The following is a 26,181-nucleotide window of genomic DNA, read 5'->3' on the forward strand; positions in this document are numbered from 1 at the left end:
TATGGAGTTCTGTCTCGCTGTGTGAATACAGTTTGCAAACTCCGACAGCATATGATTGGAGAAGCAATTTGGTGGCATTTTGTGGCGGTCCTAGAGGGAATTTTGAGCAGGACCTCCCTGGACCACACAGGCCTCCACAACAAGGAAAACAAAACACGAACTCTCCACAGCAAACTTGAGCTGACACAAACAATCACTCAGCACCCTTTGTCTTATTTTGAGACAAGATGACTCGCAAAGCTGTTGACTCTGAAAAGGGGCTACAGACGCTGCGTCAGCGGACAAGCGTGCTAAAGTCTGTGCTTGCCGACATTGCTGCGAAAAGCTTGCTTCGTCCCTGGGTGGGCTCGAACCACCATCCTTCCGGTTAACAGCCGAACGCGCTAGCCTATTGCGCCACAGAGACTGGTAGTGTAAGGTCTTGTGGGTAACAGTCACAAAAGAATTTGACGCTGGGCGCGACACTAGTCCTGCGTCAGCAAACTTAATTCAAGAGAATTACACCCATTGGGAGGGGCGAGAGAGAGCCAAAAGGCACGCCCAACGTGGGGCTCGAACCCACGACCCTGAGATTAAGAGTCTCATGCTCTACCGACTGAGCTAGCCGGGCAGCGGCAGTCACTTTCCCAAGGCTGACATCTGTTTTGAGAACTGCCAAACATTTTATGAGCAAACAGAGCCTCGCTTTTCGCAGAGGCTTGACAAAACATCTCGCGGGTAAGGTTGGGGTTAAGCCTAGCGGTAGGCTTAGAGCAGGGGCGTCCCACCTCTATCCTGGAGGTTGCTTGGTCTGACAAGCTTGGCTCCAAGCACAAAGAAACTCAACTTAAGCTGCTGAACCCGGTCTCACCACAGAGACCGGAAACTTCCAGGCACGTCTGATGGAGCTGGCTGGAGTGAAACTCTACCTGACAGGGCCCTCCAGGACAGAGTTTGGCCACACTAGGCATAGAGTCTTCTATGTTTGTTTTAGCCATGCCTGTTGCTGGGGAATACAGATTGAACGAGCAGAGCTCTGGTTCAACAGCCTGAAAGGCTATTAGTTCAGCCAACTCATCAAAGGTTCCAGGTATGGAGTTCCACAAGGAAAACAAAACACGAACTCTCCACAGCAAACTTGAGCTGACACAAACAATCAGTCAGCACCCTTTGTCTTATTTTGACACAAGATGACTCGCAAAGCTGTTGACTCTGAAAAGGGGCTACAGACGCTGCGTCAGCGGACAAGCGTGCTAAAGTCCGTGCTTGCCGACATTGCTGCGAAAAGCTTGCTTCGTCCCTGGGTGGGCTCGAACCACCATCCTTTCGGTTAACAGCCGAACGCGCTAGCCTATTGCGCCACAGAGACTGGTAGTGTAAGCTCTTGTGGGTAACAGTCACAAAAGAATTTGACGCTGGGCGCGACACTAGTCCTGCGTCAGCAAACTTAATTCAAGAGAATTACACCCATTGGGAGGGGCGAGAGAGAGCCAAAAGGCACGCCCAACGTGGGGCTCGAACCCACGACCCTGAGATTAAGAGTCTCATGCTCTACCAACTGAGCTAGCCGGGCAGCGGCAGTCACTTTCCCAAGGCTGACGTCTGTTTTGAGAACTGCCAAACATTTTATGAGCAAACAGAGCCTCGCTTTTCGCAGAGGCTTGACAAAACATCTCGCGGGTAAGGTTGGGGTTAAGCCTAGCGGTAGGCTTAGAGCAGGGGCGTCCCACCTCGATCCTGGAGGTTGCTTGGTCTGACGAGCTTGGCTCCAAGCACAAAGAAACTCAACTTAAGCTGCTGAACCCGGTCTCACCACAGAGACCGGAAACTTCCAGGCACGTCTGATGGAGCTGGCTGGAGTGAAACTCTACCTGACAGGGCCCTCCAGGACAGAGTTTGGCCACACTAGGCATAGAGTCTTCTATGTTTGTTTTAGCCATGCCTGTTGCTGGGGAATACAGATTGAACGAGCAGAGCTCTGGATCAACAGCCTGAAAGGCTATTAGTTCAGCCAACTCATCAAAGGTTCCAGGTATGGAGTTCCACAAGGAAAACAAAACACGAACTCTCCACAGCAAACTTGAGCTGACACAAACAATCACTCAGCACCCTTTGTCTTATTTTGACACAAGATGACTAGCCAAGCTGTTGACTCTGAAAAGGGGCTACAGACGCTGCGTCAGCGGACAAGCGTGCTAAAGTCTGTGCTTGCCGACATTGCTGCGAAAAGCTTGCTTCGTCCCTGGGTGGGCTCGAACCACCATCCTTTCGGTTAACAGCCGAACGCGCTAGCCTATTGCGCCACAGAGACTGGTAGTGTAAGCTCTTGTGGGTAACAGTCACAAAAGAATTTGACGCTGGGCGCGACACTAGTGCTGCGTCAGCAAACTTAATTCAAGAGAATTACACCCATTGGGAGGGGCGAGAGAGAGCCAAAAGGCACGCCCAACGTGGGGCTCGAACCCACGACCCTGAGATTAAGAGTCTCATGCTCTACCGACTGAGCTAGCCGGGCAGCGGCAGTCACTTTCCCAAAGCTGACGTCTGTTTTGAGAACTGCCAAACATTTTATGAGCAAACAGAGCCTCGCTTTTCGCAGAGGCTTGACAAAACATCTCGCGGGTAAGGTTGGGGTTAAGCCTAGCGGTAGGCTTAGAGCAGGGGCGTCCCACCTCGATCCTGGAGGTTGCTTGGTCTGACGAGCTTGGCTCCAAGCACAAAGAAACTCAACTTAAGCTGCTGAACCCGGTCTCACCACAGAGACCGGAAACTTCCAGGCACGTCTGATGGAGCTGGCTGGAGTGAAACTCTACCTGACAGGGCCCTCCAGGACAGAGTTTGGCCACACTAGGCATAGAGTCTTCTATGTTTGTTTTAGCCATGCCTGTTGCTGGGGAATACAGATTGAACGAGCAGAGCTCTGGTTCAACAGCCTGAAAGGCTATTAGTTCAGCCAACTCATCAAAGGTTCCAGGTATGGAGTTCCACAAGGAAAACAAAACACGAACTCTCCACAGCAAACTTGAGCTGACACAAACAATCACTCAGCACCCTTTGTCTTATTTTGACACAAGATGACTCGCAAAGCTGTTGACTCTGAAAAGGGGCTACAGACGCTGCGTCAGCGGACAAGCGTGCTAAAGTCTGTGCTTGCCGACATTGCTGCGAAAAGCTTGCTTCGTCCCTGGGTGGGCTCGAACCACCATCCTTTCGGTTAACAGCCGAACGCGCTAGCCTATTGCGCCACAGAGACTGGTAGTGTAAGGTCTTGTGGGTAACAGTCACAAAAGAATTTGACGCTGGGCGCGACACTAGTCCTGCGTCAGCAAACTTAATTCAAGAGAATTACACCCATTGGGAGGGGCGAGAGAGAGCCAAAAGGCACGCCCAACGTGGGGCTCGAACCCACGACCCTGAGATTAAGAGTCTCATGCTCTACCGACTGAGCTAGCCGGGCAGCGGCAGTCACTTTCCCAAGGCTGACGTCTGTTTTGAGAACTGCCAAACATTTTATGAGCAAACAGAGCCTCGCTTTTCGCAGAGGCTTGACAAAACATCTCGCGGGTAAGGTTGGGGTTAAGCCTAGCGGTAGGCTTAGAGCAGGGGCGTCCCACCTCGATCCTGGAGGTTGCTTGGTCTGACGAGCTTGGCTCCAAGCACAAAGAAACTCAACTTAAGCTGCTGAACCCGGTCTCACCACAGAGACCGGAAACTTCCAGGCACGTCTGATGGAGCTGGCTGGAGTGAAACTCTACCTGACAGGGCCCTCCAGGACAGAGTTTGGCCACACTAGGCATAGAGTCTTCTATGTTTGTTTTAGCCATGCCTGTTGCTGGGGAATACAGATTGAACGAGCAGAGCTCTGGTTCAACAGCCTGAAAGGCTATTAGTTCAGCCAACTCATCAAAGGTTCCAGGTATGGAGTTCCACAAGGAAAACAAAACACGAACTCTCCACAGCAAACTTGAGCTGACACAAACAATCACTCAGCACCCTTTGTCTTATTTTGACACAAGATGACTCGCAAAGCTGTTGACTCTGAAAAGGGGCTACAGACGCTGCGTCAGCGGACAAGCGTGCTAAAGTCTGTGCTTGCCGACATTGCTGCGAAAAGCTTGCTTCGTCCCTGGGTGGGCTCGAACCACCATCCTTTCGGTTAACAGCCGAACGCGCTAGCCTATTGCGCCACAGAGACTGGTAGTGTAAGGTCTTGTGGGTAACAGTCACAAAAGAATTTGACGCTGGGCGCGACACTAGTCCTGCGTCAGCAAACTTAATTCAAGAGAATTACACCCATTGGGAGGGGCGAGAGAGAGCCAAAAGGCACGCCCAACGTGGGGCTCGAACCCACGACCCTGAGATTAAGAGTCTCATGCTCTACCGACTGAGCTAGCCGGGCAGCGGCAGTCACTTTCCCAAGGCTGACGTCTGTTTTGAGAACTGCCAAACATTTTATGAGCAAACAGAGCCTCGCTTTTCGCAGAGGCTTGACAAAACATCTCGCGGGTAAGGTTGGGGTTAAGCCTAGCGGTAGGCTTAGAGCAGGGGCGTCCCACCTCGATCCTGGAGGTTGCTTGGTCTGACGAGCTTGGCTCCAAGCACAAAGAAACTCAACTTAAGCTGCTGAACCCGGTCTCACCACAGAGACCGGAAACTTCCAGGCACGTCTGATGGAGCTGGCTGGAGTGAAACTCTACCTGACAGGGCCCTCCAGGACAGAGTTTGGCCACACTAGGCATAGAGTCTTCTATGTTTGTTTTAGCCATGCCTGTTGCTGGGGAATACAGATTGAACGAGCAGAGCTCTGGTTCAACAGCCTGAAAGGCTATTAGTTCAGCCAACTCATCAAAGGTTCCAGGTATGGAGTTCCACAAGGAAAACAAAACACGAACTCTCCACAGCAAACTTGAGCTGACACAAACAATCACTCAGCACCCTTTGTCTTATTTTGACACAAGATGACTCGCAAAGCTGTTGACTCTGAAAAGGGGCTACAGACGCTGCGTCAGCGGACAAGCGTGCTAAAGTCCGTGCTTGCCGACATTGCTGCGAAAAGCTTGCTTCGCCCCTGGGTGGGCTCGAACCACCATCCTTTCGGTTAACAGCCGAACGCGCTAGCCTATTGCGCCACAGAGACTGGTAGTGTAAGCTCTTGTGGGTAACAGTCACAAAAGAATTTGACGCTGGGCGCGACACTAGTCCTGCGTCAGCAAACTTAATTCAAGAGAATTACACCCATTGGGAGGGGCGAGAGAGAGCCAAAAGGCACGCCCAACGTGGGGCTCGAACCCACGACCCTGAGATTAAGAGTCTCATGCTCTACCGACTGAGCTAGCCGGGCAGCGGCAGTCACTTTCCCAAGGCTGACGTCTGTTTTGAGAATGCCAAACATTTTATGAGCAAACAGAGCCTCGCTTTTCGCAGAGGCTTGACAAAACATCTCGCGGGTAAGGTTGGGGTTAAGCCTAGCGGTAGGCTTAGAGCAGGGGCGTCCCACCTCGATCCTGGAGGTTGCTTGGTCTGACGAGCTTGGCTCCAAGCACAAAGAAACTCAACTTAAGCTGCTGAACCCGGTCTCACCACAGAGACCGGAAACTTCCAGGCACGTCTGATGGAGCTGGCTGGAGTGAAACTCTACCTGACAGGGCCCTCCAGGACAGAGTTTGGCCACACTAGGCATAGAGTCTTCTATGTTTGTTTTAGCCATGCCTGTTGCTGGGGAATACAGATTGAATGAGCAGAGCTCTGGTTCAACAGCCTGAAAGGCTATTAGTTCAGCCAACTCATCAAAGGTTCCAGGTATGGAGTTCCACAAGGAAAACAAAACACGAACTCTCCACAGCAAACTTGAGCTGACACAAACAATCACTCAGCACCCTTTGTCTTATTTTGACACAAGATGACTAGCAAAGCTGTTGACTCTGAAAAGGGGCTACAGACGCTGCGTCAGCGGACAAGCGTGCTAAAGTCTGTGCTTGCCGACATTGCTGCGAAAAGCTTGCTTCGTCCCTGGGTGGGCTCGAACCACCATCCTTTCGGTTAACAGCCGAACGCGCTAGCCTATTGCGCCACAGAGACTGGTAGTGTAAGCTCTTGTGGGTAACAAAAGAATTTGACGCTGGGCGCGACACTAGTGCTGCGTCAGCAAACTTAATTCAAGAGAATTACACCCATTGGGAGGGGCGAGAGAGAGCCAAAAGGCACGCCCAACGTGGGGCTCGAACCCACGACCCTGAGATTAAGAGTCTCATGCTCTACCGACTGAGCTAGCCGGGCAGCGGCAGTCACTTTCCCAAAGCTGACGTCTGTTTTGAGAACTGCCAAACATTTTATGAGCAAACAGAGCCTCGCTTTTCGCAGAGGCTTGACAAAACATCTCGCGGGTAAGGTTGGGGTTAAGCCTAGCGGTAGGCTTAGAGCAGGGGCGTCCCACCTCGATCCTGGAGGTTGCTTGGTCTGACGAGCTTGGCTCCAAGCACAAAGAAACTCAACTTAAGCTGCTGAACCCGGTCTCACCACAGAGACCGGAAACTTCCAGGCACGTCTGATGGAGCTGGCTGGAGTGAAACTCTACCTGACAGGGCCCTCCAGGACAGAGTTTGGCCACACTAGGCATAGAGTCTTCTATGTTTGTTTTAGCCATGCCTGTTGCTGGGGAATACAGATTGAACGAGCAGAGCTCTGGTTCAACAGCCTGAAAGGCTATTAGTTCAGCCAACTCATCAAAGGTTCCAGGTATGGAGTTCCACAAGGAAAACAAAACACGAACTCTCCACAGCAAACTTGAGCTGACACAAACAATCACTCAGCACCCTTTGTCTTATTTTGACACAAGATGACTAGCAAAGCTGTTGACTCTGAAAAGGGGCTACAGACGCTGCGTCAGCGGACAAGCGTGCTAAAGTCTGTGCTTGCCGACATTGCTGCGAAAAGCTTGCTTCGTCCCTGGGTGGGCTCGAACCACCATCCTTTCGGTTAACAGCCGAACGCGCTAGCCTATTGCGCCACAGAGACTGGTAGTGTAAGCTCTTGTGGGTAACAAAAGAATTTGACGCTGGGCGCGACACTAGTGCTGCGTCAGCAAACTTAATTCAAGAGAATTACACCCATTGGGAGGGGCGAGAGAGAGCCAAAAGGCACGCCCAACGTGGGGCTCGAACCCACGACCCTGAGATTAAGAGTCTCATGCTCTACCGACTGAGCTAGCCGGGCAGCGGCAGTCACTTTCCCAAAGCTGACGTCTGTTTTGAGAACTGCCAAACATTTTATGAGCAAACAGAGCCTCGCTTTTCGCAGAGGCTTGACAAAACATCTCGCGGGTAAGGTTGGGGTTAAGCCTAGCGGTAGGCTTAGAGCAGGGGCGTCCCACCTCGATCCTGGAGGTTGCTTGGTCTGACGAGCTTGGCTCCAAGCACAAAGAAACTCAACTTAAGCTGCTGAACCCGGTCTCACCACAGAGACCGGAAACTTCCAGGCACGTCTGATGGAGCTGGCTGGAGTGAAACTCTACCTGACAGGGCCCTCCAGGACAGAGTTTGGCCACACTAGGCATAGAGTCTTCTATGTTTGTTTTAGCCATGCCTGTTGCTGGGGAATACAGATTGAACGAGCAGAGCTCTGGTTCAACAGCCTGAAAGGCTATTAGTTCAGCCAACTCATCAAAGGTTCCAGGTATGGAGTTCCACAAGGAAAACAAAACACGAACTCTCCACAGCAAACTTGAGCTGACACAAACAATCACTCAGCACCCTTTGTCTTATTTTGACACAAGATGACTCGCAAAGCTGTTGACTCTGAAAAGGGGCTACAGACGCTGCGTCAGCGGACAAGCGTGCTAAAGTCTGTGCTTGCCGACATTGCTGCGAAAAGCTTGCTTCGTCCCTGGGTGGGCTCGAACCACCATCCTTTCGGTTAACAGCCGAACGCGCTAGCCTATTGCGCCACAGAGACTGGTAGTGTAAGGTCTTGTGGGTAACAGTCACAAAAGAATTTGACGCTGGCGCGACACTAGTCCTGCGTCAGCAAACTTAATTCAAGAGAATTACACCCATTGGGAGGGGCGAGAGAGAGCCAAAAGGCACGCCCAACGTGGGGCTCGAACCCACGACCCTGAGATTAAGAGTCTCATGCTCTACCGACTGAGCTAGCCGGGCAGCGGCAGTCACTTTCCCAAGGCTGACGTCTGTTTTGAGAACTGCCAAACATTTTATGAGCAAACAGAGCCTCGCTTTTCGCAGAGGCTTGATAAAACATCTCGCGGGTAAGGTTGGGGCTAAGCCTAGCGGTAGGCTTAGAGCAGGGGCGTCCCACCTCGATCCTGGAGGTTGCTTGGTCTGACGAGCTTGGCTCCAAGCACAAAGAAACTCAACTTAAGCTGCTGAACCCGGTCTCACCACAGAGACCGGAAACTTCCAGGCACGTCTGATGGAGCTGGCTGGAGTGAAACTCTACCTGACAGGGCCCTCCAGGACAGAGTTTGGCCACACTAGGCATAGAGTCTTCTATGTTTGTTTTAGCCATGCCTGTTGCTGGGGAATACAGATTGAACGAGCAGAGCTCTGGTTCAACAGCCTGAAAGGCTATTAGTTCAGCCAACTCATCAAAGGTTCCAGGTATGGAGTTCCACAAGGAAAACAAAACACGAACTCTCCACAGCAAACTTGAGCTGACACAAACAATCACTCAGCACCCTTTGTCTTATTTTGACACAAGATGACTCGCAAAGCTGTTGACTCTGAAAAGGGGCTACAGACGCTGCGTCAGCGGACAAGCGTGCTAAAGTCTGTGCTTGCCGACATTGCTGCGAAAAGCTTGCTTCGTCCCTGGGTGGGCTCGAACCACCATCCTTTCGGTTAACAGCCGAACGCGCTAGCCTATTGCGCCACAGAGACTGCTAGTGTAAGCTCTTGTGGGTAACAGTCACAAAAGAATTTGACGCTGAGCGCGACACTAGTCCTGCGTCAGCAAACTTAATTCAAGAGAATTACACCCATTGGGAGGGGCGAGAGAGAGCCAAAAGGCACGCCCAACGTGGGGCTCGAACCCACGACCCTGAGATTAAGAGTCTCATGCTCTACCGACTGAGCTAGCCGGGCAGCGGCAGTCACTTTCCCAAGGCTGACGTCTGTTTTGAGAACTGCCAAACATTTTATGAGCAAACAGAGCCTCGCTTTTCGCAGAGGCTTGACAAAACATCTCGCGGGTAAGGTTGGGGTTAAGCCTAGCGGTAGGCTTAGAGCAGGGGCGTCCCACCTCGATCCTGGAGGTTGCTTGGTCTGACGAGCTTGGCTCCAAGCACAAAGAAACTCAACTTAAGCTGCTGAACCCGGTCTCACCACAGAGACCGGAAACTTCCAGGCACGTCTGATGGAGCTGGCTGGAGTGAAACTCTACCTGACAGGGCCCTCCAGGACAGAGTTTGGCCACACTAGGCATAGAGTCTTCTATGTTTGTTTTAGCCATGCCTGTTGCTGGGGAATACAGATTGAACGAGCAGAGCTCTGGTTCAACAGCCTGAAAGGCTATTAGTTCAGCCAACTCATCAAAGGTTCCAGGTATGGAGTTCCACAAGGAAAACAAAACACGAACTCTCCACAGCAAACTTGAGCTGACACAAACAATCACTCAGCACCCTTTGTCTTATTTTGACACAAGATGACTCGCAAAGCTGTTGACTCTGAAAAGGGGCTACAGACGCTGCGTCAGCGGACAAGCGTGCTAAAGTCTGTGCTTGCCGACATTGCTGCGAAAAGCTTGCTTCGTCCCTGGGTGGGCTCGAACCACCATCCTTTCGGTTAACAGCCGAACGCGCTAGCCTATTGCGCCACAGAGACTGCTAGCGTAAGGTCTTGTGGGTAACAGTCACAAAAGAATTTGACGCTGAGCGCGACACTAGTCCTGCGTCAGCAAACTTAATTCAAGAGAATTACACCCATTGGGAGGGGCGAGAGAGAGCCAAAAGGCACGCCCAACGTGGGGCTCGAACCCACGACCCTGAGATTAAGAGTCTCATGCTCTACCGACTGAGCTAGCCGGGCAGCGGCAGTCACTTTCCCAAGGCTGACGTCTGTTTTGAGAACTGCCAAACATTTTATGAGCAAACAGAGCCTCGCTTTTCGCAGAGGCTTGACAAAACATCTCGCGGGTAAGGTTGGGGTTAAGCCTAGCGGTAGGCTTAGAGCAGTGGCGTCCCACCTCTATCCTGGAGGTTCCTTGGTCTGACGAGCTTGGCTCCAAGCACAAAGAAACTCAACTTAAGCTGCTGAACCCGGTCTCACCACAGAGACCGGAAACTTCCAGGCACGTCTGATGGAGCTGGCTGGACTGAAACTCTACCTGACAGGGCCCTCCAGGACAGAGTTTGGCCACACTAGGCATAGAGTCTTCTATGTTTGTTTTAGCCATGCCTGTTGCTGGGGAATACAGATTGAACGAGCAGATCTCGTTCAACAGCCTGAAAGGCTATTAGTTCAGCCAACTCATCAAAGGTTCCAGGTATGGAGTTCTGTCTCGCTGTGTGAATACAGTTTGCAAACTCCGACAGCATATGATTGGAGAGGCAATTTGGTGGCATTTTGTGGCGCTCCTAGAGGGAGTTTTGAGCAGGACCTCCCTGGACCAGGGAATTGATTGAATCCGGATTTGCTTTGAATTTGATTCATCAAGACCTCATCAATAAATTCAACCTTCCCACGCAACCTTGTGATCCGCCACTCAAAGTTCATGCTGTTGTCAACAAACATATTGGAATTGGTATCACCCAGCAAACCCTGAACATACAATTGCAAGTAGTTCCGTTTCAACAAGAAACCATCTCTTTCTATGTAATTGATTCCCCGCGCCATGAAGTAATCTTGGTTTTACCCATGATTATTCACAACCCAGTCATCTCTTGAAATCATGGTGAGATTACACATTGCTCACAATTATGCTTTTCCTAGTGTCTGCACCCCAAAGTTACCAAGTCTTGTCTCTCTACAAGTATCAAAGCCCAGATGCGAAATCAGTCACCATTCCATTGTGCTACCAGGATTATCAAGAAGTCTTCAGCAAGATTAAAGCCACCCAGCTTCCGCTTCATAATTTCTGGGATTGTGCCATAGACCTCCTACCCAACACAATGCCGCCCAAGAGTAAGATCTACCCCTTATCACAACCAGAAGCCCAGGTAATGGAGGAATACATAGAAGAAGTTCTCAGTTCTGGTTTCATTAGCCCATCAACATCTCCATCAGCATCTGGCTTCTTTTTTGTGGAAAAGAAAGATGGAGGACTTTGGCCTTCCATAGACTACCGTGGATTGAGGCGAGACACAGCAGGCAAAAAAGTCATTTTTGTGCATACTGGTCGATTTTCAGAATATGGTATTTTTTGCTTCTATAATATGTCTTCTTTAACAGGGACACTATAAAAATGACAAACGTTTGCATTTTGTTCTCATACCGCTGTCAGTTTTCCTTAACTTTGTCTGAAATTAGCATTTTTCAATCAGATATATCTCTGTGGTCGCACTTGAAAACAGCAAGTGTTTGATATCACTGGAAAGCTTGTTCTGTTCAGCTTAATGATTGCCTGTCTATATTTGGTCATTTCCTATGTAGAGCTCACCAATACAGGAGACGAAATTTCATTGGCTGAAGTTCTCGTGACCTGATTTGCCGAAATGTATCACATGACATGCTCCGCTAGCTCACAGAAACACAGACATCAGTGCAGTGAAGATGGGGAAAACGCAGAAATTCCATGCTAACGCATCAAAATAAGCAGCTATCTATCGCAAGATTAAGTAAGGAAAGCGCTTGCAAAAAAGCATTCGCAGTGTTGAGTACTCGAGACTCGGACTCGGTCTTGGACTCGGTCTCGAGACCGTATTTTAATGGTCTCGGTCTTGTCATGGACTCGTGTGCATTTTGACTCGGTATTGACTCGGACTCGAACATATTAGGAATCGGACTCATGCCCGAGTCCACTCGAGTCCCAATCAAAATATTTCATGATTATTACTGTATGTTAATGTTTATTTAAATTGATGTATGATTGATACATCCAATGACTGGTGATTTTCTTTTGACGTGAGACGTTAGGCCAGCAACACACTGGATGCGTGGCGTAAGCGCCTCAGCTGCGTGGCGTGTCTGTTTTTAATTCGGCTCCCATGTTAACAGGTTAGATCTTGCAGACTGCCTGCGTGAGACGCGCGGAAAACCCGTGCATGCTAGAAATAGAACCTACGCCTATTTTTCACGCGACACGCGTGCATGCTGGAAGCGTTTCCAGGCAAAATATACTAGGAAAATATGTTTATGTCATTTTGTACACAAATACATATTAATTCATGACATTTTGATATTTGAAAGTCTATAGGTTGACATAAATTCAGATATAAATGTAATTTTCAAAATAAATTAATAATGATCGATTTTCAAATATTGCACCTGTCAAACATACTCTATTTTGCCGTCAATACTGTTGATGGTGTCTTATCAGTAGGTGTGTAAAAAAAAAAAAAATAAAAATAAATTTGATATTGTTGTCATGAAGACAAGAGCCTGGTCTGTCGGCGGTCTCCCTCTATGTCACCTACAGCAGCAGCAGTGCGCCAAGCGCCGCGTGCAGGCACGCTTCTGGTGTGTAAACACAGAAAACGCGAAGCAGCCACCACGCTTCTGGCACGCAGTAGAGACGCAACGCAGCCAGTGTGTCACCGGCCTTAAGTTACCCTCCTGCCATCCGCCTGTAGTGATCCCGCTTTCCAGAAAGCCACATTGCTACATTATATCTCTTAACTGTGTTATTTTTACAAAGTAGGACAAAATGGTCACAGAAAAAAAACAAATATTAATTAAATTATATAATGAATACAGACACAGACTGACTGTCTCAACACTAAACATCTCCCCCTCAAAAACAATGTCTGACAGAATGCATTGAACTTATATGGCATTTGATCCAGCTTTCTTCCCCTGGCACATACACACTTTTGGATGAAATTTTCCTGGACAGTCACTCGGCTCTTGTGTGTATGCCCTCCGTAACTAAAAAAAATAGTGTGTATTTTACCCTGCATTAAAACGCACCATCCAGTGAAATTAGCATTAGATTATCCGTTGCTGTTACAGAAAGTGATAAAATGGTGACTGTTGTCAGTCCCCGCTTCCTCTGCGCCAGTAGAGAGTGTTTTTAGTTGGGGTGGATTGATCATGAGACCACATCCCAGATAGCAAATGACATGTGGCCCAGTTCTGGCCCACATCTCCCATATTCTTCTGGCCCACATACCGCGCGGAATGACGGCGATGACTCAACCTGAGTCTGGCTGACATATGTCAGCCACAACTGAACCAGATCTGGGCCACATCTCAGAAATGGTGTGGGTGACATCTGGGCCAGATCTGGCCCAGTTTTGTCTGACAGAAGTCAGCCACAACTGTACCAGATCCATGCCGCATCTCACAAATGGCATGGGCGACACCTGGCCCAGATGTCAACCATGCCATTTGTGAGATGTGGCCCAGATCCGTCCCAGTTGTGGCTGACTTCTGGGTTAGATATGGCCCATATGTACCCTTTCTAGACACAAAAGAATATGTAATTCATCCAGAATAAAGAAAACACTCATGTAGTCTAAACTGCTTTATTAAAATATAAAAATGTGACAAATAAATATACATACATGAATACAACTGCATGTATAGATATAAAACAAATACATTTACATTATTACAAAATAAAAAATACAGATACATATCTATAAATATAGTTAAATACACATTAACATTACATTTACATTTAGCAGACACTTTTATCCAAAGCAACTTACAAATGAGGACAATGGAAGCAATCAAAATCAGCAAAAGAGCAATGATATACAGGTGCTGGTCATATAATTAGAATATCATCAAAAAGTTGATTTATTTAACTAATTCTATTCAAAAAGTGAAACTTGTATATTATATTTAATTATTACACACAGACTGATATATTTCAAATGTTTATTTCTTTTAATTTTGACGTTTATAACTGACAGCTAAGGAAAATCCCAAATTCAGACGCGGCAGCGAGGAGTGAGTATGAGAAACATTCAGATACACAGGCTGATTCAGTCTTCTGAATTGGGAGTAGCGAACATGCATTATAAACTTCTTTCAAATTATAATCTGTTGGGGAGATAAAATGTGCAAGATAACGTATATGTACTAATAAAAACATCAACCAAAAAAATTTATCTTTTACTCTCCAGTACTGAAAACAGAACTGATAAGGGATCCCTTGATACTGTGACACAGCTCTTTCAAATTAACATTACCTTTTTTGCAGTGGCGGTAGTTTGTATGTCCATTTATAGTTGCCATCATCTAAGGTCTTTTGAGTACTGGTATCATCTGAAGTCCTCACAAGTCCTGCAAGTCCTGTCCTGTGCCTAATAACCCTGGGATGGACATTTGCAGAAACAGGAAGGCAAAGGGAGAAAGATTAGCATAGCTGCTGTTCATATCATTTCAGGCAATGTGCACTTTTTACTATTTCATCAATGGAGTACATTGAGTACTATTTTTAATCTAGTAGGTTTAAACTGAAATAATTTTTCTAGATCCCTTAATAAACATATTATTTGTTGTCTGTTTTTGGGGAACAGGCACAGTCTCTATAGAATGGACTGCATATGCCAGAGTAACATTTAATACATTTTAATAAAATTTAACTGGGAGGAACATCATAACTGTAATTTACACAACCATTCAAGAGTTTGGGGTCTGTAAGATATTTTATGCCTTTATAAAAAATCTCTTATGCTCACTACGGCTCCATTTATTGAATCAAATTACAGTAAAATAGTAACACTGTGACTATTACAATTCAAAACAGCTCTTTTCTATGTGAATATTATGTTAAAATGTAATTTATTCCTTTGATCAAAGCTGAATTTTCAGCATCATTACTCCAGTCTTCAGTGACACATCTTCAGAAATCATTCTAATATGATGATTTACTGCTCAAGAAACATTTCTGATTATGATCAATGTTAAAATACAGACGTGCTGAATTTTTTTTTTGTTGGATTCGTTGTTACATAGACTCCAAACAATTGAATGTTAGTGTTACATGCATCAAATTGTTCAAAATCATCTGTTTCAAATAGTGTTCCTGTAGCTCAACTGGTAGAGCACTGCTCAAGCAAGCGCAAGGTTGGGGGTTCGATTCCCCAGGAACACATGATATGTAAAAACTGATAGCCTGAATGCACTGTAAGTCGCTTTGGATAAAAGCGTCTGCTAAATGCATAAATGCAGGTCTTTTGAACTTTGTATTCATCTGTGAATCCTGAAAAATAAAATGCATCACAGTTTCCACAAAAAAAATGAAGCAGCACAACTGTTTCAACGATGATAATAAGTTTCTTGAGCAGCAAATCAGCATTTCTGAGGGATCCATGTGACACTGAAGACTGGAGGAATGATGCTGAAAATACAGCTGCACATCACAGGAATAAATTAGTTTATAATGTATTCACATAGAAAACAGCTATTTTAAATTGTAATAATATTTCACAATATTACTCTTTTTACATATTTTAATAAAATAATTACTATAGAGGTGAGCAGAAGATAATTATTACAAATTGTATCAACTTCAAGCTTTTGAACACTAGTGAACTGTATATTTGAGGTTTGACTTACTGTACTAGTCTTGTGGTCAATAGCATCTTGGAGATGTTGTCTTATAGTAGGTTCACTTCAGGCCATCAGCACTGAAGAATCTAGGAACAAAACAAGCAATTTGACACAGAGCCAACAATATTTAGTCTGCATTTCGTTCCAGGTTTATTAGATGGAAACAAGCTAGAGCAGGTGAGATGCAAAAAAATCTCTGTCAGCAGCTCCCTTCAGAAATATTGAAATCTTGAAAACTCCCTTCTGTTGTAGAAGGATTATTTTGTCACTCTTTAAATCGCAGAACAATTTTATGTTTACCATAAAAGATCACAACAACTTTAGTTTTCTGCCAATTTTAGCGCTCCTTGATAACGTGACGTCATCGATAAACAGTAAAGTGTAAATGTTAAGGTTAAATAAATTAAGCAATTTCCAATCATCCATTGAAAGATTACCAACAAAACAGTCAAAAGCTATCATCTACAGATGAAGATTTGATTAAAAGTCCAAACTTTCATAAATAAATGCACAAAAGAGTTATCATACCTGACGACACGTCGTCTGAAAACGGTAGAAACGCTAACGGACTTTTTCGAAGACATTAAACCATTCCTATAAACTAAATAAACAACAGAAGCGAGTCAAATACAAGTAAGAGAAGTGTCAAAAACAGTTATAAGTAGTATTTGTGTGACTTTATGGACTTAACTCACCTGAAAACAATGAAATCAGCGAGTAACGGGGTGTTTCCTCGTGACATTTGCAGTGTTGCGCTCCGTTTCCATGGCAACTCCATCCGGTCCGCGCGCACGCCCATGAAAGCACGTCAAGAATTAAAAGTCACACGCTTACGTTACATAAATAAAAATATGAATAAACATATGCCCTTTATACTTTTTTCTGTAAGAGGGGGCGCGGCCATTTGTAAATTTAATGTGTCTGGCTTTCGGTGTCATTCCAGCTATATTAGCTGTACAAACAGCTTGTTTTGCTGTTTACTGTTGCAAACTGCTGTATCTTACCATGTTATTTTTAATGTATTGTCTTAATTATGAAAGTACTGGTTTGTAGTGCAAACAGTTTTACCGTTTACTGCACTTTGTTCTTCTTGATATTTCCCTATAACCATGACCATCCCTTACGAAAAATAACCATGGTTTTATTATAGTAAAACTGTAGTAACCCATGGTTTTTTGGCGTGTTGACTTCCATTTGTATAACCACAGATTTACTACAAATACCATGGTTAAATTATGGTTAATATAGCAAAACCATGGTTAATTTGAAGTTACCATGGTTTAACTATAGTAACCATGGTTTTTTGGTTTTATTTGTAGTTAAACCACGGTTAATTTTCATAAGGGATAAGTCTCACACATTCACATACAATTTCTTGGTGGATAGAATTAGATCACTACATAATTCAAAATGTCATTCAATCATGATATTGCTAATTAAAAATTCATTTTGTAGTTCTATAGCCCAGTGCAAAATGCCAGGCCTGCACATAATAGTGGGACAAAGTGGCACTTTTATAGTTTAAGATTTTGTATTGTTGCTTTTACGAACACTCATATATGTATGTATGCGTGTGTATATATATATATGTGTGTGTGTGTGTGTGTGTATATAAGGTGCATCTTGAAGAAATGTGAATATCATGAAAAAAGTTCATTTTTTGTAACTTTTTTTATTAAAAAAGTGAAATTGTCATATATTCTAAAGATTCATATATATTTTTTTTGATGATTAGAGCTTAATTTAATGAATGTAATTATTGCATTTAAAAGTATAAAAAAGGAGTTAAACAAATATTATTTAATTATTTAAAATTATTTTTAAAGAAACTTTGTCCTGTGGTGTGACAGTACAGATGTCACAATGGAGGACTTTTTTTTTTTTTTTTTTTTTTTATCACACCAAAGGACGTTTCAGCCTTTTCTGTCAATTAATGACCTTGCTAATCCAAGCTAACCTGTCATTAGTGGCAAGCAAGACACATTTGTAAAATTTTCTAGGATTATGTAGCTTAACATGCACTTTTGAATAAAAAATATATATAATTTATGGGTGTCATATTAATGCACAAGAAAGCATAAAAAATTTGTAGTGGTTCCGAAAAAGTTCAAAGGACATGGTGTCACACCAGAGGACATGGTACAAAAATGTAAAAAAATCGAATAACATTGCAACTTCATAACAGGTCCGTGTAGGTCAAATAAATGTGTGTATGTATTTATATTACGTGTCCTGAAATATTATGGGCGTCCAGTACTAAAAATGGTTGTAGAACTACTGACTGGTAAAGTAAGGTGATCTGCCAGGACGTGTCTTCAGAAAATGGCACATCTGGTCACCTGGTATAGGCCATATCTGGCCCACATACAACAAGCCAGAACTCAACCTAAAACTGGTTTGTCACACACGGGCCAGATCTGGCCCACACACAGCAAGCCACGACTCAAACTAAAGCCGGTTTGTCACACACGGGCCAGATCTGGCCCACACACAGCAAGCCACGACTCAAACTAAAGCTGGTTTGTCACACACGGGCCAGATCTGGCCCACACACAGCAAGCCACGACTCAAATTAAAGCCGGTTTGTCGCACACGGGCCAGATCTGGCCCACACACAGCAAGCCACGACTCAAATTAAAGCCGGTTTGTCACACACGGGCCAGATCTGGCCCACACACAGCAAGCCACGACTCAAATTAAAGCCGGTTTGTCGCACACGGGCCAGATCTGGCCCACACACAGCAAGCCACGACTCAAATTAAAGCCAGTTTGTCGCACACGGGCCAGATCTGGCCCACACACAGCAAGCCACGACTCAAATTAAAGCCGGTTTGTTGCACGCGGGCCAGATCTGGCCCATAAACAGAATGCCACAACTCAAACTAAAACCGGCTTGATGTGTGTGGGCCAGAGATGGCCCATATAACCTCTGCCGCTGCCAGAACTGAGCCAGATGTGCCATAGTTGGCCCAGATGAGGCCCGGATATGTATGCTATCTGGGATCGTGCTCGGTTGGGTAGCTGGATGGTCTCCTCACTTATTTTTTTGAAAATTAATTATGCCCATCTCTAATCTTCACAACATCTAAAGTGCACATAATCCAATACATTGTAAGGATATTAGCAGTCATTAGTTAAGCTTCAGGGTTAAAAGTTATGTAAAAGCTGTTACAGTTGAACATTTACAGGTATAGTGGTACAGTAATGTTACTTGTACTAGAAGTGTTATGTAGAATTACAATATAGAGTCGTACAGTAATATTATGTGTACTAGAAAGGTTATATGGATGTGTATAGTGGTACAACGATGTTATGTGAAAATGAGCACTTAATATTGACAAGTAACACTTCATAATACTAATAAAATAACCTTTACACCACATACTATGTGGCCCTTTTAACCTTTATTGTTTCCACCAAACATTTTACATACTCTTGAAGATTTCTTTAGGTCTTGTCTCAGACCCAATCTCTCTGGTCTCGGTCTTGACTCGGACTCGACCCTTTCTGAACTCGGTCTTGACTCGGACTCGACCCTTTCTGAACTCGGTCTTGACTCGGACTCGACCCTCTCTGGACTCGATCTGGACTCGGACTCGAATGAGCTGGTCTCGACTACAACACTGAGCATTCGTTTGCGAGAATGAGGAAATAAACACTAATAATGCATTGAAGCGAGTTGATTAAAGACTTGATTTGTCCAAACTGTATGTCGAATGATCTACAAATAAATATAGATCCCCAAAATCAAGGCTTTTGTAGCAGTCTGTTACTGGAGTGCAAAAAATGCAAATGGCTAGAAAATGGCTACAGAAAAAGTGTGTTCTCATCCTCGCGTCTACAGGAGTCAACAAGGAGTGATGTAGCCTTTGATATAAACATAAGAATGGTTCTGTTAGCACACGAGTTAGGACTGGGATATGCTGCTTTAAAGAAGATATCCAAGATACTGGGTATCCCTACACTACATGAAGACCTTTCAGAGACAGGATAGAAGAGTGACAGGTAAAGTTAGATAGTTAGACATTTTCAAGCATTCTTACAGGTTGTTCAGATAGTTCAGGTAGTCTTTTGATGGCACTTTGCAGAAAAGGGGCTTTACTTCACACTATGGCATTGGTGTGTGCATAGACCTTATTACAGGGCTTGTGATAGACTTTGAAGTTTTATCATCTTATTGTCATGCATGTGCACTAAAGAAAAATGCTAGGAGAGAAAAAAACATCACAGAGGAAGAGTACAATACATGGAAAGAAAAGCACGATGACTGTACAAAAAACTTTTCTAGTTCCAGTAACGCCATGGAGCAGGAATCAGCTAAGCGCATGTGGGAGAGATCAATAAGCCGGCATCAGCTGCGCTAATAAGCTTCGGATAGTAAAAGCAGATTCTGTGACCTCTGCTTGTGCAAAATATAAAAGAAAGAGCTGTGATATAGACAAGAAGGTCAAAAGACACAAGCAAGAGCTTAAAAAAGGGCCAACATATGAGGCAGGCATGGCAGACTAAGTTGGGGCCTCTCCTCTCTCCACCTCTTACTCCTATCCTCTTTTTGCTACACTTCTCCTCGATTTGACCTCCTCTAATTGCGTCTCTATCTATAATAAAAACCACACAAAGAAGTCACACACAGTCTATATATGTATTCATTTATGTAGTATAGCTTTGGGGAAAATTATCAATGAGTTACTGTTACAAAAAAGTGTAATTTTTAATCTGTAAATATGAAATTATGCAATCAATATCTTTAGCAGTCGTTTTCTCAAAATGAGTTTTTTGCAACATTCTGAACCAAAAATGTCAACTTGTGTAGCACTTATCTAAGCCATACTTTCCATGTCCATTCATAGTTATATTCTGAAGGTTATTACAGAATAATTTTTTAACACAATGTTTTTTACCCGATTTATGTACCATTTTGGGGCTAAAAAATATGGCGATAATCGCATTTTAATACATGTTTATAGTATCTTAATATTTTTCATTAAGAACAGGAGATATCCAAAATCTGCTCTATAAAAAATTGTAACACTGATATGTTTTTAAAATGAAATAAAGATAACAAGTGTAACTGTTTTCAGTGTCTAGATTTTTGCTTTTTAAATATATGTAAATATGCGCATATTTAATTTTATCAGCTCAGTTGCATGACTAAACATGTTTTGTCAGGAAACTTGCAATTCAAAATTGTTTAATAATAATGTATTTAATTTATTGGTAAAGTTTCAAGTTAATATGTTTAAAGAAAAAAAAAATCCCTATTCACCTGCAGTGTCTCGCCTTAAATAATGTCACATTAAAATTCCGGTACCCACTCCCCCTAGTGCCCACTACTCTAGAGCAACTCCATGAAGCCACAATTTACACCAAGATAGACCTCCGGAGTACCTATAACCCCATCAGAATCAGAGAGGGCAATGAATGCAAAACAGCCTTTGTGACCACTAGGGGGCCCTTTGAATACCAGGTCATGCCGTATGGTTTAGAAAATGCACCAGCCGTGTTTCAATCCTTAATCAATAAAATCTTCAGAGACAGCTTGAACAAGTGTGTCATTGCATATATTGACAATATTCTTATCTACTCCAAGTCAAAGGAAGAACATCAAGATCATGTCAAATCTGTGCTAACAAGACTGTTAACCTGTAAGCCTGCATACCGACGCCCACGTCTTCAACTCCCCATGTTCACACATGTCAATGTTTATGAATAGATTAAATGAAAATTTAATCTTGACAAACTATATATCACTATGAAGATACATCGACGACAGATCGCTGTTTTTCTTTGGAAAGCTTAAGAATGTATTTGCTACATTTGCGTAAGCGCAGTAAAAAACGCAGTACATACCATAATTGTCATAGTAATGAGTCAAACACATCCACAGCTGTTAATCCCAGTTTAGTTAGAAAGGTAAGGGAGTCCACCGAACGACATCTCATGGAGCACGTTTAGTCCAACAAAGCAATAAAATTGTAATATAGATGATAATTAATTTTTTTACATTTCAGTTCTTCAGGGAAAAGCAGAAGATTGTTTATTTGAATTCTGGCACTCTCTCGTGATGGCTCATGACCAGTGTTGGGAACGTTACTTTAATAAAGTAATTAGTTATAGTTACTCACTACTTGTTCCAAAAAGTAACTGAGTTAGTAACTGAATTACTCTAAAATAAAAGTAACTCGTTACCAGGGAAAGTAACTATTTGCGTTACTGTATAAAAAAAATAAATAAAAAAAGTTGCTATATGTCAAAGAATTTTTTTTGTTACAGTTTTCACAAGTCAGTTAAAATGAGTAGAACAGACAGGTGTTCGCACATAACTTTCGATATTTATTGCACGTCAACAGACAGTTTTATCCTGCACTTCAAGTATTATATTTGTAAGAAAAGTGTTTTTGGCCACTAGCTTTGGATGCATGTGTCACACATTACATATACATATTACATGTACGTTCTTGTCTTTGACCGCAATGAATTTGAAGTAGTGCTTATATCTTCACCTTAAAAATGCCAACTTTTCATTGGATTGCTCCTGACTTGCTACCTCTGCTGCTGCTGCGAATTTTTTTGTAGCTGTTGCGTGTGTGTTGTGTGTTCGTGTGTGTGTGCGTGTTTGGTGTCACTAGCGCGTGTGCCGGCATGTGTGTAAAAACACTGACTCTGATTGGCTACCATGATACACACGACTCTGCCTTAGCCAATCATAATCGCTTATCTCATTATTAACCCACCTCCTCACTGGCTGTATGAGCCAGGGGTGCGTTCGGATTACATAGTTTATTAAATTAATGCAAAGTAACGCACCACATTTAACGTCCAGTAATGGTAACGGCGTTGTATAGACGGGAAAAGTAATTAGTTAGATTACCCCGTTACTGAAAAAATAACGTCGTTACCTAACGCCGTTCTTTTAAACGCCATTATTCCAAACACTGCTCATGACACACGCTCTGAAGCATCTGTCATCTGATGGAGGCAGAACTTAGCGATCGCCTCTTTCTCTGTTTTATTTTTCAACAGATTATATATGTGTGAGTGTGTTTTATGTTGAAGGTGCCTGTATCTGCATGAATACCATCTGTTTGAGAGCAAATCAGCTCACTATTAACGTGTAATAATGGCTATCAATGTAAACGCCATCTATATAAATAGAGAGTGGTTTATTGCACATTTATATTACCATCTGTATAACTGGCCATCAGCATATCAGTACATATTTCCATTGTAATTCATTGTAAATGCTGCATTTCTAGCAGCCTCAGGGTGTTCTGTAATCAGCATACAAATTAAATCTTTTTTATTTTTCTTATCTTTATTTTTCTTACTCAAATTATTCTTATTGTATTTTTCTAGTGCTCAAATAAATCACTTATATGATGTCTAAGTTTCTGTCTAGTGTTTTATAATTGAGAAAAATATGCAGTGGTATGTTTAATGACTAAAATAACTCTTCAATACAGTTGGTAAATTTCTTTATATTTGGGCTGGGGGGGCATTAGTGATGTGGGATACCACTTAATTCCTATTCGATCCGATACCAAGTAATACCCAGGCTGGTATTGCCAACACCAATACTTTTTATGTATTTTATTTGTAGGTTGATGTGAATCATCTATAAATAACAAAGATACACAGGGAAAACTATCTTATGGAGCCACACTGCACTGTATGCTAAAGATAGATAGATAAAACCTATATTAAAAATCGAATTAACTAATCTAATTAACACAGTAGTCACAGTAAGCAGTGCAAATGGAGTGTAGATGGAGGTAAAGAGGTAGAAATTATTTTGTCTATTGTCCTCCACGCCATGACTTTGAGTTGTGATGGCCAGTGGAACAAAAGAGATCCCTCCAAATTCTATTAGTTTTTACTAATGTTACAATTTGGGCTGTGTGCTAACAAAGGATAAAGTGCTAGAGGAGGATCTGGAACAAATGAGGAGTTTACTGGATAATGAGACAATATACTATATTACATTAACTTCACAATAACAGCATTAACAATCAGGAATATACATACAATATAACAAATAATCACGGACGAAGAAGAACTAAACAGACAGGGTATTTAAACACACAGAAGGTGATGAGGGAACTGGAGACAGGTGGGGATCAATCAATTAACAAAACAAGAAAAGGAAGATGACCAAATAAGGAAACAGAAAGTTCATAAACGTAACAACCATAGGTTCAATTGGGCCGGAGCGCACCAGAGCGCAGCTCCGCCTCCTCGGGTCCACAACACACCACGCCGGAGCTCAGCTCCGTATCCTTCAGCACCAAATGTTATTATTCCACTTGAATTATTTTTCATCTCCTGGTAAATACATGACATATGAGAAATGATTCATTAGCAAGACTACACAGAGACACCCAGGCTACATGGAATTATCAGACGTCATAATGCATTAATCCCTGCGTTCACTGGTTCAGCACCCCGCCATCGACGTTACCATTGAAACCCGCGAACGGCTTGCAAAATCAGTCTTTTAAATTAAACCGCCCGATGGGCTCAGTGTGCTGTCTAATTCTTTATCGAGCATTCGTGAGTATTTGGTTGAATTTACCTCAGATAAATGAGATAAAATTATTCAAACGCAACCTACAACTTCATTTTCTAATGTAGCCTCGCTCGCAAGGTTTAGTTTTTCATTTGATTTTCAAGTCCATAGCTGCCAATTCTCACGCATTCGTGTTCTCACGTGACGCCACACATCAATTTTCTCACGCACAGTAAAATCACAAAGGGCACATGGAGACCGACAGACAAGACAGAGCAGGATACTTATGTTATAAAAAATAATCTCATATCTCAGATTCTGTCAGTTTTATTTTGAAATTCAAGCAATAAATACAGTTTTGGTGCATGTAAATGTGACGTGACAGATCCCTATAGCGTCACGTGAACAGATGATCTCTAGCTAATGAACAATGTTAAATGCAGTTGTTATAATAAATAATAAAAAAAAAAACATTATATGTCTGGCCTGATTAGGGTTTTTTTTTCTTGAGAAAAATGAATGCCTGTCTTGTGTATCCTATGTAATATTTATCCAAATGAGTCAGTATTGAATCAAATCACAAGCACTGAACTGAACTAAATTTAAATACTAAAACTTGTGGCAAGCAATAAAAAAATTAGCTTATCAGAAATTGTACCATGAAAACAATATAAATTGTTACTAAACCTAATACAATTCTGCTTAGTTACTAAATTGTTCAGTTTTGTTTTCACACCAATTTGACATTTAAAAATAAAATATTTAAAAAGTATATAATTATCTAACATCTAAATAATTCATGCATGCAGTCCAGGATGGTCCCAGAGCATGAACTGGAGCTTTTTGATCAAATAAATGTGTTGTCACCTGACACGAATTGAGGCAACTGTGTGATAGTCAGGCAATGAACTACTGTAGAGTCAAACAAGGTTTAAGGGACTACAAGGAAAACCCAAACAAGGCAATTAATTAGGGTCTTCTGAAATTAAAACACACAGTAGATACTAGGGGTGGCAAGGTTCACTGAAAAAAAACTTATGCTAGACCTGCCTGAAAATCACTGCTTATTGTTTGTATGTTTACTCTATTGTATTTATTTGTGCTGTTGCTTGTAGTTGGATAGAGTATTCTTCTTTTTTTCTTTATTAGAAAGTATAGTATTTCCATAAAAGTAGCACATACCGAACCATACCAAAACGGTGACTCTAAAACCGTGAAACAAACTGAACCGTGAAAAAGTTGAACCGTGCCACCCCTAGTAGATACACTGGCTGTGAGCCCCTATAGACAAAGACAGCATAAACCAGAGGAGCCTGCATTAACTCCTATTTGGAAGCTGATGAATGCATGAATTGTAGAATGTGAATAAGTAAATCTGATGTATTTAAAGTGTAAACTGTTATGTCTGCACAAGTGTTGTTCAGGTTGTTGAATGATCCATTGAGTTGAGCAATTACCTCCTGTGTCGGTGTGATTAAGTGAAGTGAAAGTGACATTCAACCAAGTATGGTGACCCATGCTCAGAATTCATGCTCTGCTTTTAACCCATCCAAGCTGCACACACACAGCAGTGAACACACACCTGGAGCAGTGGGCAGCCATTTATGCTGCAGTGCCTGGGGAGCAGTTGGGGGTTCAGTGCCTTGCTCAAGGGCACCTAAGTCTTGGTATTGCCAGCCCGAGACTCAAACCAACAACCTTAGGGTTAGGCATTATACTCTGTAACCACTCGGCCATGACTTCCACAAATGATGAATCAAATATAACATAAATCAAGTATAACATAAACTGCCAAAGAAATTGCCCCCTGATTCTCTTAAATCAACATAATTTTCTTGTTTAAAAAGATGTTTACATATTTGCCAACCAATATTTTCAAACAGGTTCAATTTTAAACGTTTTCCAAGGTTGAAATCTGTTGCCTGCTTATTAACATTAAAGGTTAAAAAATTATAAAAAAAATTGTAAAGTATTTATCTTTGTTTGAATAACTACACAAACTTACCTTACTCATTAATAATGGAA

The 26,181-nt window shown here is 43.2% G+C and overlaps 1 protein-coding gene and 22 non-coding genes across 23 annotated transcripts in view; all 23 read right to left on the reverse strand.

The window, feature by feature from the left end:
* Positions 1–26,181, reverse strand: part of LOC127951795 (pentraxin fusion protein) — a 421,943-nt gene that overhangs the window by 367,556 nt on the left and 28,206 nt on the right. The window lies entirely within an intron of this gene.
* On the reverse strand, positions 333–406 carry trnan-guu (transfer RNA asparagine (anticodon GUU)). The gene has a single exon. It is a non-coding gene; the product is annotated as a tRNA-Asn (tRNA).
* Positions 538–610, reverse strand: trnak-cuu (transfer RNA lysine (anticodon CUU)). Its single transcript has one exon. It is a non-coding gene; the product is annotated as a tRNA-Lys (tRNA).
* Positions 1,275–1,348, reverse strand: trnan-guu (transfer RNA asparagine (anticodon GUU)). Its single transcript has one exon. It is a non-coding gene; the product is annotated as a tRNA-Asn (tRNA).
* trnak-cuu (transfer RNA lysine (anticodon CUU)) lies at positions 1,480–1,552 on the reverse strand. The gene has a single exon. It is a non-coding gene; the product is annotated as a tRNA-Lys (tRNA).
* Positions 2,217–2,290, reverse strand: trnan-guu (transfer RNA asparagine (anticodon GUU)). Its single transcript has one exon. It is a non-coding gene; the product is annotated as a tRNA-Asn (tRNA).
* trnak-cuu (transfer RNA lysine (anticodon CUU)) lies at positions 2,422–2,494 on the reverse strand. Its single transcript has one exon. It is a non-coding gene; the product is annotated as a tRNA-Lys (tRNA).
* On the reverse strand, positions 3,159–3,232 carry trnan-guu (transfer RNA asparagine (anticodon GUU)). The gene has a single exon. It is a non-coding gene; the product is annotated as a tRNA-Asn (tRNA).
* On the reverse strand, positions 3,364–3,436 carry trnak-cuu (transfer RNA lysine (anticodon CUU)). Its single transcript has one exon. It is a non-coding gene; the product is annotated as a tRNA-Lys (tRNA).
* trnan-guu (transfer RNA asparagine (anticodon GUU)) lies at positions 4,101–4,174 on the reverse strand. Its single transcript has one exon. It is a non-coding gene; the product is annotated as a tRNA-Asn (tRNA).
* trnak-cuu (transfer RNA lysine (anticodon CUU)) lies at positions 4,306–4,378 on the reverse strand. Its single transcript has one exon. It is a non-coding gene; the product is annotated as a tRNA-Lys (tRNA).
* Positions 5,043–5,116, reverse strand: trnan-guu (transfer RNA asparagine (anticodon GUU)). The gene has a single exon. It is a non-coding gene; the product is annotated as a tRNA-Asn (tRNA).
* trnak-cuu (transfer RNA lysine (anticodon CUU)) lies at positions 5,248–5,320 on the reverse strand. The gene has a single exon. It is a non-coding gene; the product is annotated as a tRNA-Lys (tRNA).
* On the reverse strand, positions 5,984–6,057 carry trnan-guu (transfer RNA asparagine (anticodon GUU)). Its single transcript has one exon. It is a non-coding gene; the product is annotated as a tRNA-Asn (tRNA).
* trnak-cuu (transfer RNA lysine (anticodon CUU)) lies at positions 6,183–6,255 on the reverse strand. Its single transcript has one exon. It is a non-coding gene; the product is annotated as a tRNA-Lys (tRNA).
* On the reverse strand, positions 6,920–6,993 carry trnan-guu (transfer RNA asparagine (anticodon GUU)). The gene has a single exon. It is a non-coding gene; the product is annotated as a tRNA-Asn (tRNA).
* trnak-cuu (transfer RNA lysine (anticodon CUU)) lies at positions 7,119–7,191 on the reverse strand. The gene has a single exon. It is a non-coding gene; the product is annotated as a tRNA-Lys (tRNA).
* On the reverse strand, positions 7,856–7,929 carry trnan-guu (transfer RNA asparagine (anticodon GUU)). The gene has a single exon. It is a non-coding gene; the product is annotated as a tRNA-Asn (tRNA).
* Positions 8,060–8,132, reverse strand: trnak-cuu (transfer RNA lysine (anticodon CUU)). The gene has a single exon. It is a non-coding gene; the product is annotated as a tRNA-Lys (tRNA).
* On the reverse strand, positions 8,797–8,870 carry trnan-guu (transfer RNA asparagine (anticodon GUU)). The gene has a single exon. It is a non-coding gene; the product is annotated as a tRNA-Asn (tRNA).
* trnak-cuu (transfer RNA lysine (anticodon CUU)) lies at positions 9,002–9,074 on the reverse strand. Its single transcript has one exon. It is a non-coding gene; the product is annotated as a tRNA-Lys (tRNA).
* trnan-guu (transfer RNA asparagine (anticodon GUU)) lies at positions 9,739–9,812 on the reverse strand. Its single transcript has one exon. It is a non-coding gene; the product is annotated as a tRNA-Asn (tRNA).
* On the reverse strand, positions 9,944–10,016 carry trnak-cuu (transfer RNA lysine (anticodon CUU)). The gene has a single exon. It is a non-coding gene; the product is annotated as a tRNA-Lys (tRNA).

This window comes from Carassius gibelio, chromosome B3 (assembly GCF_023724105.1).
Source record: "Carassius gibelio isolate Cgi1373 ecotype wild population from Czech Republic chromosome B3, carGib1.2-hapl.c, whole genome shotgun sequence".
Lineage (NCBI taxonomy): Eukaryota > Metazoa > Chordata > Actinopteri > Cypriniformes > Cyprinidae > Carassius > Carassius gibelio.